Source organism: Neovison vison, chromosome 8, assembly GCF_020171115.1.
Source record: "Neovison vison isolate M4711 chromosome 8, ASM_NN_V1, whole genome shotgun sequence".
In the NCBI taxonomy this organism is placed as follows: domain Eukaryota; kingdom Metazoa; phylum Chordata; class Mammalia; order Carnivora; family Mustelidae; genus Neogale; species Neogale vison.
Window position 1 is genome coordinate 99,119,440 of NC_058098.1, and position 18,085 is coordinate 99,137,524.

General features: G+C 38.1%; 1 protein-coding gene across 1 annotated transcript in view; it reads left to right on the plus strand.

The window, feature by feature from the left end:
- Positions 1 to 1,745: 1,745 nt before the first annotated feature.
- The window catches only part of CTNNA2 (catenin alpha 2), a 1,151,183-nt gene continuing 1,134,843 nt past the window's right edge, over positions 1,746 to 18,085 (plus strand). The window contains exon 1 of the mRNA XM_044261515.1: positions 1,746 to 1,859. The gene's annotated coding sequence lies outside the window, so the exon portion shown is untranslated. The remainder of the gene's footprint in view (positions 1,860 to 18,085) is intronic.

Sequence of the window (18,085 nt, forward strand, 5' to 3'; positions counted from 1 at the left end):
GAAGGGCCTGCTTCCTTCCTACATACTCCAGTCCATGGTGTGCTCTTTCCTTTTTCCAATCTGCTCATATCTTTTGGCACAGATAATTTGGTGTTCTGCATTTACTTCTTGAAGCCCATCCTGCATCTTCTGTAACGTCTCTCAACTGTTTCTATAAGCTGAGAGTAAGGAAAAAGTTTGGTGAGAGGAATCTGCGGTGTCACTGTCCGTGGTACTGAAACATCGTCGTAGGCTAAGGAGGTTTTTCTTAAGTTTGTTTACCCTGTTGATTTTTGTGCACTTTCTCTCAGGAATTTTTAAAGTGGTGAAGTGGTGGTGACAAGGAAAATGTAAGCCAAGAAGAATTTGGAGAAAAATATAAAGGAATGGTTAGAGATAGAGCTCTCAAGCCATTGCCTGGAGAGAATAAGACACTTGGCTTTGATAACATTTTCAAACAATCGCAGATGCCAGCTTGGGAAGAAGGGGATGTAACGTAGCTGACATAGACAATGAAGAAGGAGTGTAAAAACATGCGTGTACCAAGTGATATAAGGCCATACAAGTGTTGGCACGAACAAACACATTGATGATGGTGGGCGAACAGACCAGACCAGTAGGATGTTGTGAATGCAGCATCACTTGTGTCTCACCAAACTGACATAGATTTTTTTTCCCTTTATTCTCTCTTGATTTAAAAAAAAAAAAAGTCACTTGGTATTGTAGCAGAACAAAGATAACTGTAACTTAATAGCTTGTTCCTTCTTCATTTCTAGCATTTCTGTAACAGTTACATTCCAGTCCCAGTTGATGGTGATGAACAGAGCATAAACTCCCTACAATCTCTATGTAAATTCCCAACCAAAGTAAAACCTCCGCGAGGACAAACACCGGATATTAATCCAGATATTTTGATATCTGGAAATGCTTAAGTAGAGTGGCTGGTGCAAATTGGGGGGCTCTGTAATATTCTTTGCGTCAATGAAAGAATTAGAATGCCTTCCACATACCCAGCACTCAACAAAGGCTCGTGAAATGAGCAAATATTGCATTTGTTTTAACTCTTCCATCCTCTTCCAGATCCTATTTTGAAGTCTAGTCCTCCTCCCCCTAGTAGCCAGGTCCCAACAAACCTACCTCCCATACCAGACTCCACCTTCCTGCACTTAGGCCCAGCCCTCCTCCTGCCACGTGTCTGTGCCCTCTCGGGCTCACCCTTTCTTCCTACTCGGCAACCCCCGTCCCCTTTCCCCCTACCCTCAGCCCCAGGACCTTTCCCGTACGGTGTCTCAGAAACCGGTCCTCGCGGCTTTCGGCCACTCAGCCCTGGGTCCCTGCCCGGAGAGTAACGCGGTTGTCATGGACACGGCACCTGCGCCCTTCGGCGGTGCCCCTTCGTCGCCATCCCCTCCCCCCACCTGCGGCGCGGAGCTAGCCTCGCCTCCCCAGCTCCGCCCCTGCCCCTCCCTCTCGGCGCTCCCTAAGCCGTGCGCGCCCGTGTCCCCCCGCCCCACCTCCCCCGGCCTCCCACAGCCCCGCCGAGCAGCGGGGACCACGGGGACGCGCAAGCGAGCAAGCGGCCGCGCCTGCGCACTGGCCACCTCCCCTAGCGGCGATCCGGGCCGCTGCCGCTCGCGCTTGGGCAGGACGCCGGGCGGGCGGGGGGAGGGGGGAGCGGCTTCGCTTCCAGCCCTGAGTAAGGCGGAGACCCGGGCTGGCGGGCGGAGCAGGAGGCACCGCACCTCGGCCAGAGGCTGCTGCAGCAGCTGCTGCCCTCGTCCCCGCCGCCGCCTCTCCAGTCCCTTCAGTGATTACCCCTCCAGCTGTTGGGAACGGGCGAGAAAGAGGGGGAGGCGAGAAACTCCCACCGACCCACAGAGGTGAGTCCTGGGCAGAGCATCCTCCATCCTTGCCTGCCTCCCTCCCTCCTTACCTCCCTCCCATCCTCTCCATCCTCCCCTCCCTCCTCGCTCCCCAACCCTCCCGCCCTCATCCTTCCCAACATCCCTCTCTCCTCTCCCCTCCTTTCTGTCTTCCAGCCTTTCTTTCATCCCTTTCTTCCTCTCTCCCAGCCCCACTTCCTTCCCACCCTTTCTTTCTTCCCTCTCTTCCTTTCAGCCACTCGCCCTAGAGCGCAGCTCTGCATCCTTTCCTCTTTCCCCGCTTTCTTCACCCCTTCCCCGGTGGGAGATCCCTTGCGTGCTACTACTGTCCGGATTCAGGGGCTTCCAGAAAATTGGGCACATATACAGAGAGATACACTCTTGCACCGCGGATGCCCTGCAGGTCCCTAAATTATTTGAATTAAGGGTCAAGTTGGATAGAGTGCTGGGACATGGAAGGAGAAGAGGGTCGAAGAAGAATCTGTGGATTTGTGCAGTATTAGGGTGGGGGTGGGGAGGATTGTCACTTAAACATGTTGCCAACAAACCCCCCCCCCACGTCCCCCTTTAGCAGTTTCTTTCTTTCCTCCAGGGAATTACATATTCCCAGCGTGTGTCTCACTAATTTTAAATTAGCAGCTTTCCTGCTTTGATAGTCTCTGTGAGAAACCACAAGGAAAGAAGAGAAGAGAGAAAGAGAACAAGAGAGGAAGAGGGGAGGGGAAAAGAAGGGTGGTGGCAGTGGACGCTTGTATTCTTTCCCCCTAGGCCTCTTCTGATTGATATTTTCAAACCACCCGCCTAATATTTGTCTTGGAATTGAACCCGTGTGTCCTTAGTCCTGTCACTATCTTCTTCAAAGGCAGAAACTCTCTAAACTTTAATGCGTGTGCAGCATAGCATTATTTATGGGATGTTTTGGTTGGCATACAAAACACTAAGGTAGATTGATTTGGGAAAACGGGGAGAAGAAGGATGGCAGAGATGCACTTTTGTTCATTATGGGTTAACTTCTAAAGGAGGACAATGGATAGATAGTTTTTAGAGTAATGAGGTTCTACTTCACAGACTTATACATATACCAGTTTAATAACATTAGTCACATTATAGACTTGAACAGATAATGTTAGCCCTTCTCATCCACCTTACAGGAATTGTAAAGATCTTTGAAGAGAAGCATACTGTGTAATTCTGTTTGTAAACCACAAACCAATGGAAAAGTTGAATTAGCTCTGGGACCATTATTAACAATTTAAAATTTCAGTTGGTTTTGTACCACTTAGTTTCACCAAATGATGTATTTCACTTTACTTTCTTTAGCTTGCACTCTAACCCCTTTCATTATATATGTTAACGGTAATTTTTCAGTCTTCCTTTTTGTAAGCATTGCTGCTGAAAAGTTTATTTATAAGTGGTGGGACAACCATGCCTCAGAATGTTTAGTGTATTCATCATTTTAGAAAGCTCCAATGAACAATATAAGTATAAATCAGAAATGGAGTATTTAGAGGCTTGTATTTTGCCATATATATATATATTCTTTAAAAAAAAGACAACAAAACCCAAAACCTTGATATCCATAGGATAGCTATATTTTATGTTTAATGAGTGTGTGGGGAGGAACTGAAATTAATGATGGATTCAGTGAAGCTAACAGTAAGATGCTATGCTGTGGAACAAATTATTGATTTCTTTCTTTTCATTTAAATTATTATATGTCAATAGTGCAATATGCATTTTTGCATTTTATGGGAATGTAAAGTAGGAGTTGAGATGAAGACAGTTACCCTGCAAAGTGTATGAGTGCTGATTTGATGAAGAGCTGACATAGTTAAATCATCCCAATCAGTTTTGGGGAAGTAGGTGTTATTAGGAATGATGGACCTACCCCCTACCTAAACTCCCCTTGGTAGGAATGCAATTCCATTAGTGGCTTGGCTGACTCTTAAGACATGTGGCAGAAGCTTGGTTGAATTATCAGTGTTAGCAACATCCTGATGCAGAATTGCAGTCAGCCTGGTCTCTATTTGAGTGGTTACATTCCTTAAAAGTGAACACAATTGTAGATGGGAGTGTTCTTGTATTGTTGTTGTTCCTTTTCCTGGAGTGCCACGAAGCTAGTGAAAGACTTTGATAGTAATTGTATCTGAAAAAAATCAGTTAGTTTTATTCTAATTTACTCTCAGATTATTTTTCCCCTTCCAGCATCTCTACTGCTCTTTCTTGGGGCTTCATAGTTGCGAGTGTGTGGAAGAGGCAGCCCCTCGGTCAGCCCTGCTCTTTATTTATTGCAGTTTTGCTACACAGAGTAATGTGGGTGTATACCTCAGTTTTTTAATAATGTGCTTACTATGGAAGGAAAGGTAGCTTTTATTTGTCTCTGTTGTAAACATTTGTCCACTCAGTGAAAACAAAATATGCACATTCATTAAAGCATAGAAGCTAAAATGACATTGTTTACAGTAAGATTTTAGAAAGATGAGTACAATTAATCAAATATAAAATAGAAGAGGAACTAGTATCTTCAAAAAGCAGCCTGCTACTCTGACCATAATCCAGTTTACAGATAAAGACCTACTTCCTTTGAGGAATTTCAGTTCCAGAAGCTTCTGCCTTTAGTTGACTGGACCTTTAAGAATGCGTGGTACAGATAAAGACCCAACAGAACATTTAGTGGACGCTGTAGGAAATATTCTGGATACATTCTCTGTGCCTTCCTCACTCAGAGCTCTTAAACCCTGCCCACCCTATGCTCCGGCAGAAGATATTAGAAGGAAGTGAAAGACACCACTCTCTTTGACCTTAGCTTACAGTCTAGTTGAGGAGGACAGGCATTTGCATGAGGTCATATTTCACAATGTCAAATAAGACCTTGGGAGAGCTTTAGATGTGAGTGCATGCTTTACTTAAGTAGTAGAGAGTGTTGTACTCTTGCTTACTACTTAATTATTCTTCTTCATCTACAAAATGCAAATTTTGGTAGACTCTGATATATGGGATTACTGTAAGGGTTAAATGTGTTAAGCACAGTACTTGGTACAAATAATGAATATATTGGGTAAACATTATTGTAATTTGGAGAAATGATTTTAAAACAATCCAAGACAACATATGATTATGTACTAGAAAGAAGTGAAGAGCAAGTAAGTGTTAGAGGAATTCCAAACAGGATAGATGTTTATGTGGCCGGGGAAAGATTATATTCAGGAGTAGCTGGAGGTTGGACAGATATTCCTGAGAAGGATTTCATGCAATGTGGGCACCATAGCTGGAAAAAAAGAAGAAAGAGAAGAAACAGCAAGGTGTGTTTGGAACGACTCTTTACTGGACTATTTGGCATATAGGTGAGGGTATTAAAAGGTATTAAACATATATAGTCAGTATAATTACACTATCCCTTAAGATGAGACAACTTGTTGTAGTGTAGGATCTATTTTATAATAGAATATTCAGCCACCCAGGGGATTTGTATTAGTTCTCACCCTAAGCTGGATCCCAAGGCACAGAATCCAAGGTCCAGGTCACAGAAAGAACGCAGACTATTTTTTTTTTTAAAATCTCTTTTCTCTAAATTTCAAAGCAGAGGGTGAACTTGACCTTTCTGAATAACAAAGGCTCAATATTGTGATTATCACATCTCTCTCTTGTTTTGCCCTAACCCCGAGAATAATCCAGGACTGTATCTTGGAGAATAATTTCCAGGATTATTTAACTTTGAGACATATGAAGCCCGTAATTTTAGGGTAATTGTATCTCTAGAACTTCATTTTTATTGCATTATTGACTTTTCCTAATAACAGCAATCCCTCCCCCACTTTTTTGGTGTTCAAGATTGTTAATGAGTCTGTATGAATTATGCTATTTCAAGTGTTTTCCTGGGAGACAAACCTGTGATGACAGCAGAGGGTCTGTTTGGTATATGAGCCGCCGAAGCGAGCACAGAGGGTCTGTTTGGGAATGTGCACCAAGCAAGGTAAATAACTACATGGGATGTGGTGCCAGTGGCTTTCTGGATACGTCTGTTGGTACACTTTTAGCTTTGGTTGGTGTTCATGAACTATTTTGAAATATGTGTTCATGAAACAATTATCCAACAGCATAAGTGATATGAATTGTGTTATTTTTGTCAGAAAAGAAGATTTTCAGAATATTTCACCTGCAATTTAAAAGGATTAGTATTTATAGTGCTCATGTTTAATCTGTTTTTAATAGAGTGACACAATTTGATTGCTTTATCAAAATGGTAAAATGCTCTTTTTATATTTATTTTTTTCATAGTTTTAATAATACAGAAAATGTTCTCATGAATATTATTTTATGATATATAGTTATAAACATAAACGTATTTCCAAAAGCTAGCAGTTTAACAGACCAGAAAGTGTAGTATTTTTATTTTCTATTTTAAGGTTCTTTTCTCAATATTTTGATGTTTTAAAGATTCAGCAGACCTAAATAAAACATTTTCAAGTGTATTACTTCTAGTCAGTTCCATAATAAAGCACCACTGATATTTGACAGACTTTACTTTTAGACATTTTTATTTTCCTCATAAGTGGATTTTTACCTTGGAGGTGAATTCTAACTCAACCACAAATATGCATTCTGTAATTCTTTGAGATTATTATCTGTAAAAATTATTAAATAATTATTTAAAAACACAAAGTGATTGTCTGATTTTATAAGGCTTAATTTTATAGGGCTTTTGTTCCTTTTTATTTCAAGGCTGTATAATTTTTTTAAAAGATTTTATTTATTTATTTGACAGAAATCACAAGTAGGCAGAGAGGAAGGCGGGGGTGGGGGGAAAGTAGGCTCCCCGCTAAGCACAGAGCCCCATGTGGGGCTCTATACCAGGACCCTGAGACATCATGACCTAAACTGAATACAGAGGCCCAACCCACTGAGCCACCCAGGTATCCCTTCAAGGCTGTATCCGCTTGTACAACTCTTAGACTATTATTTTTCAGTTGTGAAGACAGTGTGCATTAACAGTAGTGAAATAAGTGATTGTCTTTCCCTGTAAGTTAAGGTGCTGACCAAATCGAAGAGTGGAATAAAGATAAAATAAAATGAATTAATTTTGTTTTATCTGTTAGCTGAAAAATTAATAGTTTTTGTTCATTTAGGGGTTTTCTGTATTTTTTTTCTGTCATTCTAATTAAATCCATGTTTTATTCATTTAGAGGTATACACACACATACACACATATATATATATATATATATTTCAGTTAACATTCTTTAAAACTAGATCATAGATAAAAAACATATATGTAAAATGAGATGTTGGTTTTCCATTGTTTTGCTATTTTTCAATACCTTGCTATTTTGTTTAGTTGCCTTTTGTAGGGGAACCAAGTATATAGCACCTGTGGGAGCTAGAGCCACATCTGGATCCAACTAAAATAATAACGCAGGTTGCTTCAACATTCCCACCTTAAAATAATGGACATGCCACCAGGGTTGAGGTAAAAATAAATAATTGTATAAGGTCCTAAGACTTACAGAATCATAACAGAAAATTAATAGAACACTTCCGATATGTTACTGTCTAAACTGGGCTTATGTTGTTCATTACATATCTGCAGTAAATCCGAGACCTTTTTTTATAGCACCTTGAAGTTTCACAGCCAAAGTCATGAATTCTGATAGAGAGATGTCATTTCTCCCACATCATAATCAGAAACCACAGTGACTCCATGAATGACTAAAGGATCTGATAGTCTCATCTGATTTTAATTGTGATTAGACGAGGGTTTGGTGCAAATCCATTTTCACAAGTTTATCTTAAATTCAAAGACCTGAAAACTGTGGTTAAATATCATAAATACATCTTTCAGTAAAAATGTAGAAATGCTTTAACTATCTCAGAAAGAGCTAATTGTCTTTAGTTATTTCTGGGAAAGGGGATCCCATAATTCTTGAGAGATTACCACTTGTCTTCATTTTCTTTCTTTAGGCCTTGATACCTGCCAGAGTAATTCCATAAAATATGCTTTGCCACTCTCACCCTCCACTACCCGCCCCCCTCGCCCCATAACATGCAGAAACAGCATAAGAAGTATATACATAACTTGGGGATAATGTTTGCATCTAAATTATCTCTAAATTCACTTATGCTTTCTTTGTATTTTTAATCTTATTACCTAGCATGAATTTATTCAACAGGTTTTTTGTTTGTTTTTCATTTTTCTAAATATCTGCTCAGTGCAGAGCATTGGGCCAGAGATTGTAATTTTATGAAAGCACTGAATCTGGAATCGGGACACCTCAGTTCTTCCTTGAGATTTTCAACTAACTAACTAGTTAATATGACTAAACAAGCCTCACGCTCTCCAAGGCTTATTTATTTAATCTGTATTTTAAGTGGCTTGGGTTATATGATACGTAGAGTGTTTCCTAGCTATAAAATTCTATAATACTACTTGTGAGTTTCCCTTAATATTTCAAGGCATGATTTATTTCTCACTGTGTCCCATTTGTTTTTTTTTTTTTCTTTTGAATCATAAACTGCTGCTACATGAGAAAAACCTTCATCTTCAGTGGCATATGCTTTCCCTTTCCTGAGAAAATTGAAAATTTAGCTTCACAGAGTCTCTGGGCCAAGAGAGAACTATGCACATTTCCCTTTCTTACCTTCCCATCCTTTCCTCTCTCTCCTTTTTATTTTTTAAAGATTGATTGATTTATTTTAGAGAGAGAGTGGGAGAGCATGAGCAGGAGGGGCAGAGGGAGAGGGACAGAGAATCTCAAGCATCCTCCATGCTAAGCAAAAAGCCCCCACAGGGGGCGCCTGGGTGGCTCATGGGGCGCCTGGGTGGCTCAGTGGGTTAAAGCCTCTGCCTTCGGCTCAGGTCATGATCCCAGGGTCCTGGGATCGAGCCCCACATCGGGCTCCCCGCTCGGCGGGGAGCCTGCTTCCTCCTCTTTCTGCCTGCCTTTCTGCTTACTTGTGATCTCTGTTAAATAAATAAAATCTTTAAAAAAAAAAAAAAAAAAAAAAGCCCCCACAGAAGGCTCAACCTGACCCTGACCTGAGCCAAAACCAAGTGTCAGATGCTTAACCAACATACCACCCAGGTGCCCTTTTAAAAAATCCTTCCTGGGGTGCCTAGGTGGCTCAGTGGATTAAGCCTCTGCCTTCGGCTTGGGTCATGATCTTGGGGTCCTGGGATCCATTCTCTCATTGGGCTTTCTGCTCAGCAGGAAGCCTGCTTCCTTCTCTCTCTCTCTCTGCCTGCCTCTTTGCCTACTTGTGATCTCTGTCTGTCAAATAAATAAATAAAATCTTTTAAAAAATTAAAAATAAAAAAATAAAAATCCTTCCTGGACCGAAGTAACCTACGTTCATGGACTTGTCTGACTTGTTTGAGTAATACCACTGTCTTTGAAAGACTCTATGGCATTAATGAATTTTTAGAATAAGGTGATATTTATTTAAGAAATTATGTATGCTCCAAGGTTAGTATCTGTGCCTCAGGCACAGCGAAGTCTTGCTTATCCCCTAAATCCTGTCCCAGAGGACAGAGTGGTTGCCAGTATTTCTACCAAACTCCCATTATGGTTTTTAAGATCAAATTTGTTGAGGTATGTTTTATATGTAATAGGGTGTATCCATTTTTTCTGTTATTAGTGAGTAGCTGGCATATAATATTAGTTTCAGGTGGATAGTATAGTGATTCAACATTTGTGTACATTACCAAGTGATGAACCTGTCAAATCTAGCTACTCTCTGTCACCAAGCAAAGTTACTACATATAGTCCCTACTTTTTTTACATTGTTGCCCTCTGTTTTATTTGTTTTATAACTGTAAATTAGTACATTTTAATCCCATTTCCCTATTTTGCCCATCCCCTCACCTCTGGCAACTACCAGATTGTTCTCCATATTTATGAGTCTGTTTCTGTTTTGTTTTGTTTATTTATTTATTTTTTATATTCCACATATAAGTGGAACCATATGGTATGTGTCTTCCTCTGTCTGATTTATTTCACCTGATAAAATTCCCTATAGGTCCATCCATGTTGTCACAAGTGGCAGAGCTTCATTCTTTTTTTATGACTGGTAATATTCCTCTGTATATGTGTATGCGTGCATGTGCATGTGTTTGTGTGCACGCGTGCATGTGCCACACCATCTTTATCCATTCATCTCTCGATGGACACTTAAGTTGCTTCTGTATCTTCACTACTGTAAATAATGTTCCAGTGAACCTAGGGGTCCATGTATCTTTTCAGATCGGTGTTTTCACTTTCTTTGAATAAATACCAGAAGTGTAATTGCTGGATCACCTGGTAGTTCTACTTTTAATATTTTGAGGAACCCCTATCCTGTTTTCATAGCAGCTTGTGCCATTTTATATTCCCAAGAACAGCACCCGAGAGCTGTCTTTCTTCCACATTCTTGCCAACACTTGTTATTATTTATCTTTTTGACAGCAGTCATTCTGACAGGTGTGAGGTAATATCTCATTGTGGTTTTGATTTGTATTTCCCTATGGTTAGTGATCTTGTGAAAAGACACATCTTTTCACATGTCTATTGGCCATCTGTATGTCTTCTTTGGAGAAGAAATATGTATTTAGGTCCTCTGCCCATTTTTAAATTGGATTGTTTCAGACTGAATTGTGTGTTTCTTACATATTTTGGATATTAACATCTTATTGGTTATATCATTTGTAAATATCTTCTGAGTACCCTATCTTTTCTTTTTTTTTTTTTTTTTGATGGTTTTCTGTGCTTTGCAAAAGCTTCTTAGTTTGATGATGTCCTGTTTACTTTTGGTTTTGTTACCCTTCTCTAAGGAGATAGATCTAAAAATAATGCTCAGACCAACATCTGAGAGCTTATTGCCTATGTTTTCTTTTAGGAGTTTTATGGTTTCTGGTCTTACAGCTAAGTCTTTAATCCATTTTGAGTTTATATCTGTATATGGTATACAAAAATTGTTGAGTTTCTTTTTTTGCATGTGGGTATTCATTTATTGAAAAGACTGTCTTTTCCCCCATTTTATATTTTTGCTTCCTTTGTGGGATATTAATTGACCATATAAGCATGTGTTTATTTCTGGTGTCCATTCTGTTTCAAAATGGATCCATTTAAGTACTGTTGTGTGTTGACAAATATACCTATGTAACCACCACTGTGATCAAGATCTAGACTATTTCCATTGCGCTAAAAAGTTCCCTTCTGCTTGATCTGCTTTATTTCCCTGTTGATTAGCTTTTCCTGGTCTAGAAATGGCTATGGATTGAATCATAGACTATGTACTCATTTTTGTCTTCTCTCATTGAGCATAATGCTTTTGGTATTTGTCTATGGCTTTGATTATATAAACTTTAAATTTTAAGAAGAAAATGTAGTAGAAAGTCTTTGTGATTTGGGGTCAGGCAGTGATATCTTAGGTAGGACTCAAAAAGCACTAACTGAAAAAAAAAGATAAACTAGACTTTATCAAAATTTTTTAAAAAAGCTTCTCTTTAAGAACACAAGATTTGCTAGATCTATGTATCTCTATGTCTATCTCTATATATTGGACAAAGGACTAATTGTCCTATTGTAGATAGGATTCTTGCATCTCTGTAAGAAAACAAATAATCTAACTAAAAGATGGACAAAATACTTGAAGATACATTTCACTAAAGAAAATATACAGTGGCCAATGAGGATGTGAAAAGGTGTTTCACTGCATTATTTGCCCAAGTAATAAAACTTAAGAAACACAATATGAAACTCCTGTAAAAACACTAGACTGTCTAAATTTAAAAAGACTGACAATATCAAGTTTTGGAGAGGGTGTGAAGCAGCTGAAGTTCTCAGATGTTGCTGGTGGGAACGCAACACTTGGGGAAACAGTTTGGCAGTTTCTCTTCATGTTAAAAATACTTTTACCCTACAGTCCCGGAATTCCACTCCCAGGTGAAATGAAAACATATGCAGAAAGACTTTTATGTGAAAATTAATGGCAGCTTTCCTCATAATAGCTTCAGACTAAAAACAACCAAAATATCCATCAAATTCCCATTTTAAAGTTACTCTTTAAAATTGCTGGTCTATATATTCTTTGAAGATGGGCTGTTTGCTCTAAGCAACCAGCAACAGAAGGAAGGGAATACATTCAAAAAGATTTTCAAAAGTAGTAAGAAATCCAAAGGATGGGAAGGTCAAGGTGTCAGACCTAGGCTTGATTTTCCCTCTCTCCACTTGTCTCTACCTTCCTCAGTGTCTAGACCTCACCATCAGCAGCAGTGTCTCTTCCAGAGAAATGAAACCTTTGCCAAAAGTCCTCCCTTAATCTTTTATCTCGCTGGCCAGTGCTGGATCACATGGCCATCCCCAATCCATTCAACAGCAAGGGGAAAGAGAAGAGCCTGCCAGAGAGTTTAGGCTAATCAGGATCTCCTGGCTAGGGATGAGGTCAGCTTTACATGAAGTGCATGGTTGTGTATAGGAAATGAAGGGGACAGATGAGCCGAATGGCAGTTCTGTTAAGGAAAAGGAAGGGGAAAATCAATGTTGGGTAAGCAAGCAGCAGTGTAGTTGTAATTTGATTTAGAGGCCTGCCATGATAATCTCAGTCTTATGGAAAAAAGGTTGAAGAGGAAAATCTAGGATTGCAGTCAGGATTTGTTATTGTGGGGATGTGTGACTAAAGGGTGCCATAGGAGAAAAAGGGGGGAAGAAATTTAGATCCTGATGTACAGCATGAACTGGAGAAAGAAAGAATCTAGATTCAGGGGAATAATCCAAAGTGGGCAAGCATACAAATAGTGACGAGCAGTGCCAGGCACACTGGGGCCCATGGAGTTGGGACAGGAGGCGAAAGTCAATGCTGGCAGTAGTCTGAAATCCAGGCAGGCAAACTCCATTGCAGTTTGCCCATCTGTGAAATCAGGACCTCAGGCAAGAAGATTTTCATGTTTTGCTTGTTAAGGCAGAAGCTAAACAGTAATTATTCTTTCTTTTTTTTTTTTTTTTTAAGGTGTTGTCAACCACTTTAGATTCTAACTGTGTCAAGAATAGAAGCCATACCTTCATTTTGTTCTAATATTCCCATTACAATCCTGGGCCCACAGTAGCTTCTTAATAAATTCTAGCTGTTTGAATGGATTCTTTGAACTCGCTTTACCTTTAAACAAATCCTGCAGATGTCTGGTTAAACAAATATAGCAGCCATTCATCAAATACTTTCTTACTGTTTTGGGGGACAGAGCCCTGGCTCTATGTAAATTTGATAGAGTACTTGACCTTACCAGTTGACAATCTGGCAGGGCTGAAAAGTACCTGAACAGTTTAATACCAGAAAGAATATGATAGAGTGTGTAGTACCATGTGGTAATGACTCTACAGGGGCATGGGCCAGAAGTCCAGGCGGACTCAGAATCAGAAACGTGGCTCTAGTGATGGATGGGAGAGAGATGGTGGAGGGGGATGACCTTGTATCAGTACTTTTTAATTCAGTCCTGTCTTGGTCTGGGAACTGGGACAGGGCTGAGCCAGCAGGAAGATGGGATCAATGAGCACAGCAGTGGGAGAGGTGAAGTCACATCCAGAACTGAAGCTGAGTTGCTGAAAACTGCTCAGTAAGCAGCTGTGAAGTGGGACTGGGGTGAAGGGGAGAGGCTGGGAGTAGGGAAACATTTTAGCATTATCTGTATAGAGGTATCTCAAGAATGTAGTAACAGAAGATACATTGTTTCAAAAACAACATGTTTTGTCTTTTACACTTGCAGTAGTACATGCTGGTTGAGGAACATCTAGAAAATAAACAGAAAAAGAAACTTGAAAATAAAAATTATTGCAGTCCAGCTGTCCAGGGAACATTAGGTGGATTTCTAGTTTCAGCCCCACCATGAGTAGATCTTGAGTTTATCATGTAGAGGTCTCTTTAAGGCATAACTGAGATCATATGTGTATAAAATTGTGTTCTATTTTTTTAACTGAATATGTTTAAGCATTTCCTGGGTTAATAAAAACTCTTCTTCCACACTAATTACTTTGTAACATTACTTTGATTGGAATTTAAGCTTCTAGTTTTTGCTTATCTACAGAGATAAAATTTTTGTGCTGTTCTGCCTTCATATATGGTTTGGGTCATGGACAGGAGATTGACTTTGAGGTCCCAGAAGAGTGCCTTCAGGATATAGCTGGTCAATGTCTATGTAAAAAGATAAATATTTTTTTATTTACTGAAATGTTAACACGGTTTTCTGTGCCTCATTTTTATATAAAGCTTAGTGGGTAACGAGTATATACATGTAAACGTATATATAATATTATTACATATTACATATGTTATATATTACATACATATTTGTATCTATTATATGTTTATATTATGCATATATATTATATATTTATATGTATATTTTAAACTTTTGCCTATTATTCTATACTCTATAACATTATTTTCTATCATGGTTTAGCCATGGTTTATTTAATCCTTGTGTTTTCATGGACATTTAGTTTATCCTGTTATTTTGCTATTTCAAACAAACATCCTTATGCGGTTTTCTTGTCCACATATACTAGGGTGTTTTTTCTTAAAGCTAGATTGGTAATTATAATTTGAGTCCCGAGGTGTGTGCATTTTAGATTTTATTAGTTCATGACTAATTGCTCTTCAGAATGGTAGTACTACTTTATTTTCACCCGCAGATGGGAAGGTATATATTTCCTTAAACTTTTGCCAATACATGATAACTTTAAGCTTAGAAAAGTTTACCAATGAATAGGTAATAATGATACCTTTGTTATGTGAATTTGTTTCTCTGATTTTTGGAGAGGTTGGTTACTTCTGAATTTGTTTTTTTAGCCTAATGGCCTAACGTTTTGCTTCTGCTGTGATAACTGTGTTCATGTCTTTACCCATGTGTTTCTAGTGAATTATTTATCTTATCTTAATTTATAGGACTTATTTATGTCCTCTGGATATAAAGATTCTGTTGTTGTTATACTGTTATAGCTACTATACCATATGGTTTGTTGTGATGTCCAGTAAAGGATGATTTTTCTTTTTCCAAATTCCTCTATCTATTGTTGGACCTTTTCTTCAGACAAGTGGGATAGCCAGGCTGTCTAATTTCATAAATAATGCTCTTGGGATTTTAACTGGCATTGTGTTTCATTTCAGAGCATTTGAGGAGAAAGTAACAACTTTCTCATTCATAGTCTTTCCAGTGGTGTGTCTCATTTATTAAAGTCTTTTTCATGTCCTTCAATATCATAAATTGTTTTCTTCCTAGAAGAAAGTCTTTCTCATGTTACATTTATTAGCAGCTTCTTGTAGTTTCTAATGCTGTTGGGGAAAGGATTGTTTTTCTTTCACATTTTCTGAAAGGTGATTATCTATATCATTGCTGATACGGAAACTATTCCTTTTCATTTTTGTGTCACCTTGTTGAAATACTTTATTCATTGAGAAACCTTGTTCTTGTTGTTTTTCTTACAAATTTGTATAACCTCTTTGTATGTAAAGCTAAGTTTATGTTTATAGCGTATGTATACACACGCACACACACACACACGAACATGGCAGCATATAATACTCCTTTTTTCTTTCAGTTTTCTTCTAATTTTAGTGTTTTTAAAAGATTTTATTTATTTTTTTGAGAGAGAGAGTGAGAGCTGGGGTAGGAGGACAGGGAGAGAGAGAATCACAAGCAGACTCCTGCATGGAGCCTGATATGTGGTTAGATGGGTGACTCCATCCCACTATCCCAAGATCATGACCTGATCATGACCTGAGCTGAAATCAGGAGTCTGATGCTTAACTCACTGAGTCATCCAGGGATCCCTAATTTTAGATATTTCTTCCTAATAACTTAGATTTAGTATGAATGAGTCATTATTCATATATGAAATATACTACAGTGTGATCTGAACACAACTTTTTGCTTTAAAAATTATTCCCAATGCTGGTCTCTTCCATAGTAACCCAAATACATTGTTGTATTTATATGTAATATTTATATATTATTGTTATATGAGTATAACTATGAACCCTTTTCTTTGGAGTAAGCGCAGTGTAGACATGGATTTCATATGCTCACTTCCAGATATTTACTTGGTACTTTTCTAGGCCTTTATGAATATTTGATGATGGTATTGTTTGCATGTGACTCTTCAAAGGCATGAACTATGTCTTTTTTAGATCTTGGACTGAGTTGAATGAGTAGCATTCTGATGATGGTGATTATGTGCTTATGAAAATGCTCATGGTAGTAAACTTCCAAAACTTTATCTAAATGACTTTATTCCTTGGCTGATACTTTAAATATTATGTTCTTATCATTTTCATGCTGAAGTTGTGCTGCATACCATCTCTTCTTCATAGTCAGCATTGTCTTTTAGAAATATGTAAATATTAAGACAGCCCTGAGTTTAGCACCACTGAGGAGCATTAGAAGTCTTCAGTTCTTCAACAGAATATAATTTTTGGCACTGGATCTGTTTCAGACTTCAGGGGAAGCTTAACTTTGGTTTTATTTTTATGATCTCCCTTTATTATGAAAAATGGCTATTTGGAAAGAACACCTTTCATTGATTCTGCGTACTGAGAAAATAGGCAGATTGCCTTGAATAATAATTACTCATCTGATCTAGGCTTTCTGCATACATATCAGTATTGATTTATCATAAATGAACCCATCACCTTAAAATCCCATGATCTGTACTAACATATTATAAATAGATGATGTAAATTTACTGTTGAAAACAGGGATTGTTCTTTTTGGAATATTAATTAAATATGAGTGTGAGATTAGTAGCAAGTGGCAAGTCCTGATTCATAGAATTGTAAGATATTTGTATTAATGCTGAATCAATAAATCTAATTTTTAGAAACGTGGTTAACTTTATAATAGTTCTGTCTTTTCCTAAAGAATTACAATGAGTCACAATAATACTGATTTCTTAAGTTTGAATAAAGATTGCAGTGACCAGCATGCAGCTGTTTTCTGTTCTAGCTGGCTTGAATAATTTGAGATAGCTCTATTTACCTGATGAAATTTTCTTGATGCCTGGTTGCCTTTGGAAAGAATTTTGTTTGCTCTTGTTGTTAGGAATAACTGACTTCTTAAATCCAGGTGTATCACTTATTATTGTTCATCTTTTTTTTTTTATTTTCAGAAAAACATTATTCATTATTTTTTCACCACACCCAGTGCTCCATGCAAGCCATGCCCTCTATAATACCCACCACCTGGTACCCCAACCTCCCACCCCCCCGCCATCTTAATTTACAGTTGCAGAATTGTTCTTAACTAAAACAAGTTAATGTATAAAAATACTCTTTTCAGTATTTAAAATATTTCATATCAGAATTATAAGCATGTGACATAAAAATTTTTATCAGGTAGCAGAGCCTTGGTGGCTCAGTCAGTTGAGTATCCAGCCCTCAATCTCAGTTCAGATCTTCATCTCACGGTTGTGAGTTCGAGCCCAGAGTCGAGCCAACTTAGGAAAGAAAAATAGTTTTATCAGGTAGGATGTTAACTTTGATCAGATTCATTTCTATTCTTACTATAATGATAAAATAACCTGTGTTGTTAGTATTTTGCCTTTCATTCAAGAAAGTGCAAACATTTTGTAACATTAAAATATCAAAGACTTGTATACTAAAAATTCTAAAACATCATTGTAAGAAATTGAGGAAGACCTAAATAAATGGAAATACATCCATGTTCACAAATGGGAATACTTACTTTTGTTAAAATGGTAGTATTTCTCAAATTAATCTGCAGATTCAGTGCCATCACTGTTGAGAATCCTAGCTCCTTTATTTACCAAAAAGACAAATTATCCTAAAATTCAAATGGAAAGCAAGAACATCCAACACAGTTTGACAAAAGAACACAGTTTGGAGGATTTATGCTTTTCAATTTCAAAATCTACTTCAGAGGTACAATGATTAAGACTGTGGTAATGGCAAGAGCAAAGCCAGATAGATCCATGGGATAGAATTTGGCATCTGTAAATAAACCTATTCATTTATGGCCAACTTATTTTTCAACAAGGGTGACAAGAACATTCAACTCAGTGAAAAGTAGTCTTTCCAATAAATTACAAATGTTTAATACAAAGGAAAGAATTTGTATCCCTATCTCATCATATAAGAGATAATTCAAAAAGGAAATGCACCATAGACCAAAATGTAAGACATAACCATAAAACTCAGATAAATACTGGTGTAAATAAATCTTTGTGGCCTTAGATCAAGTGGTG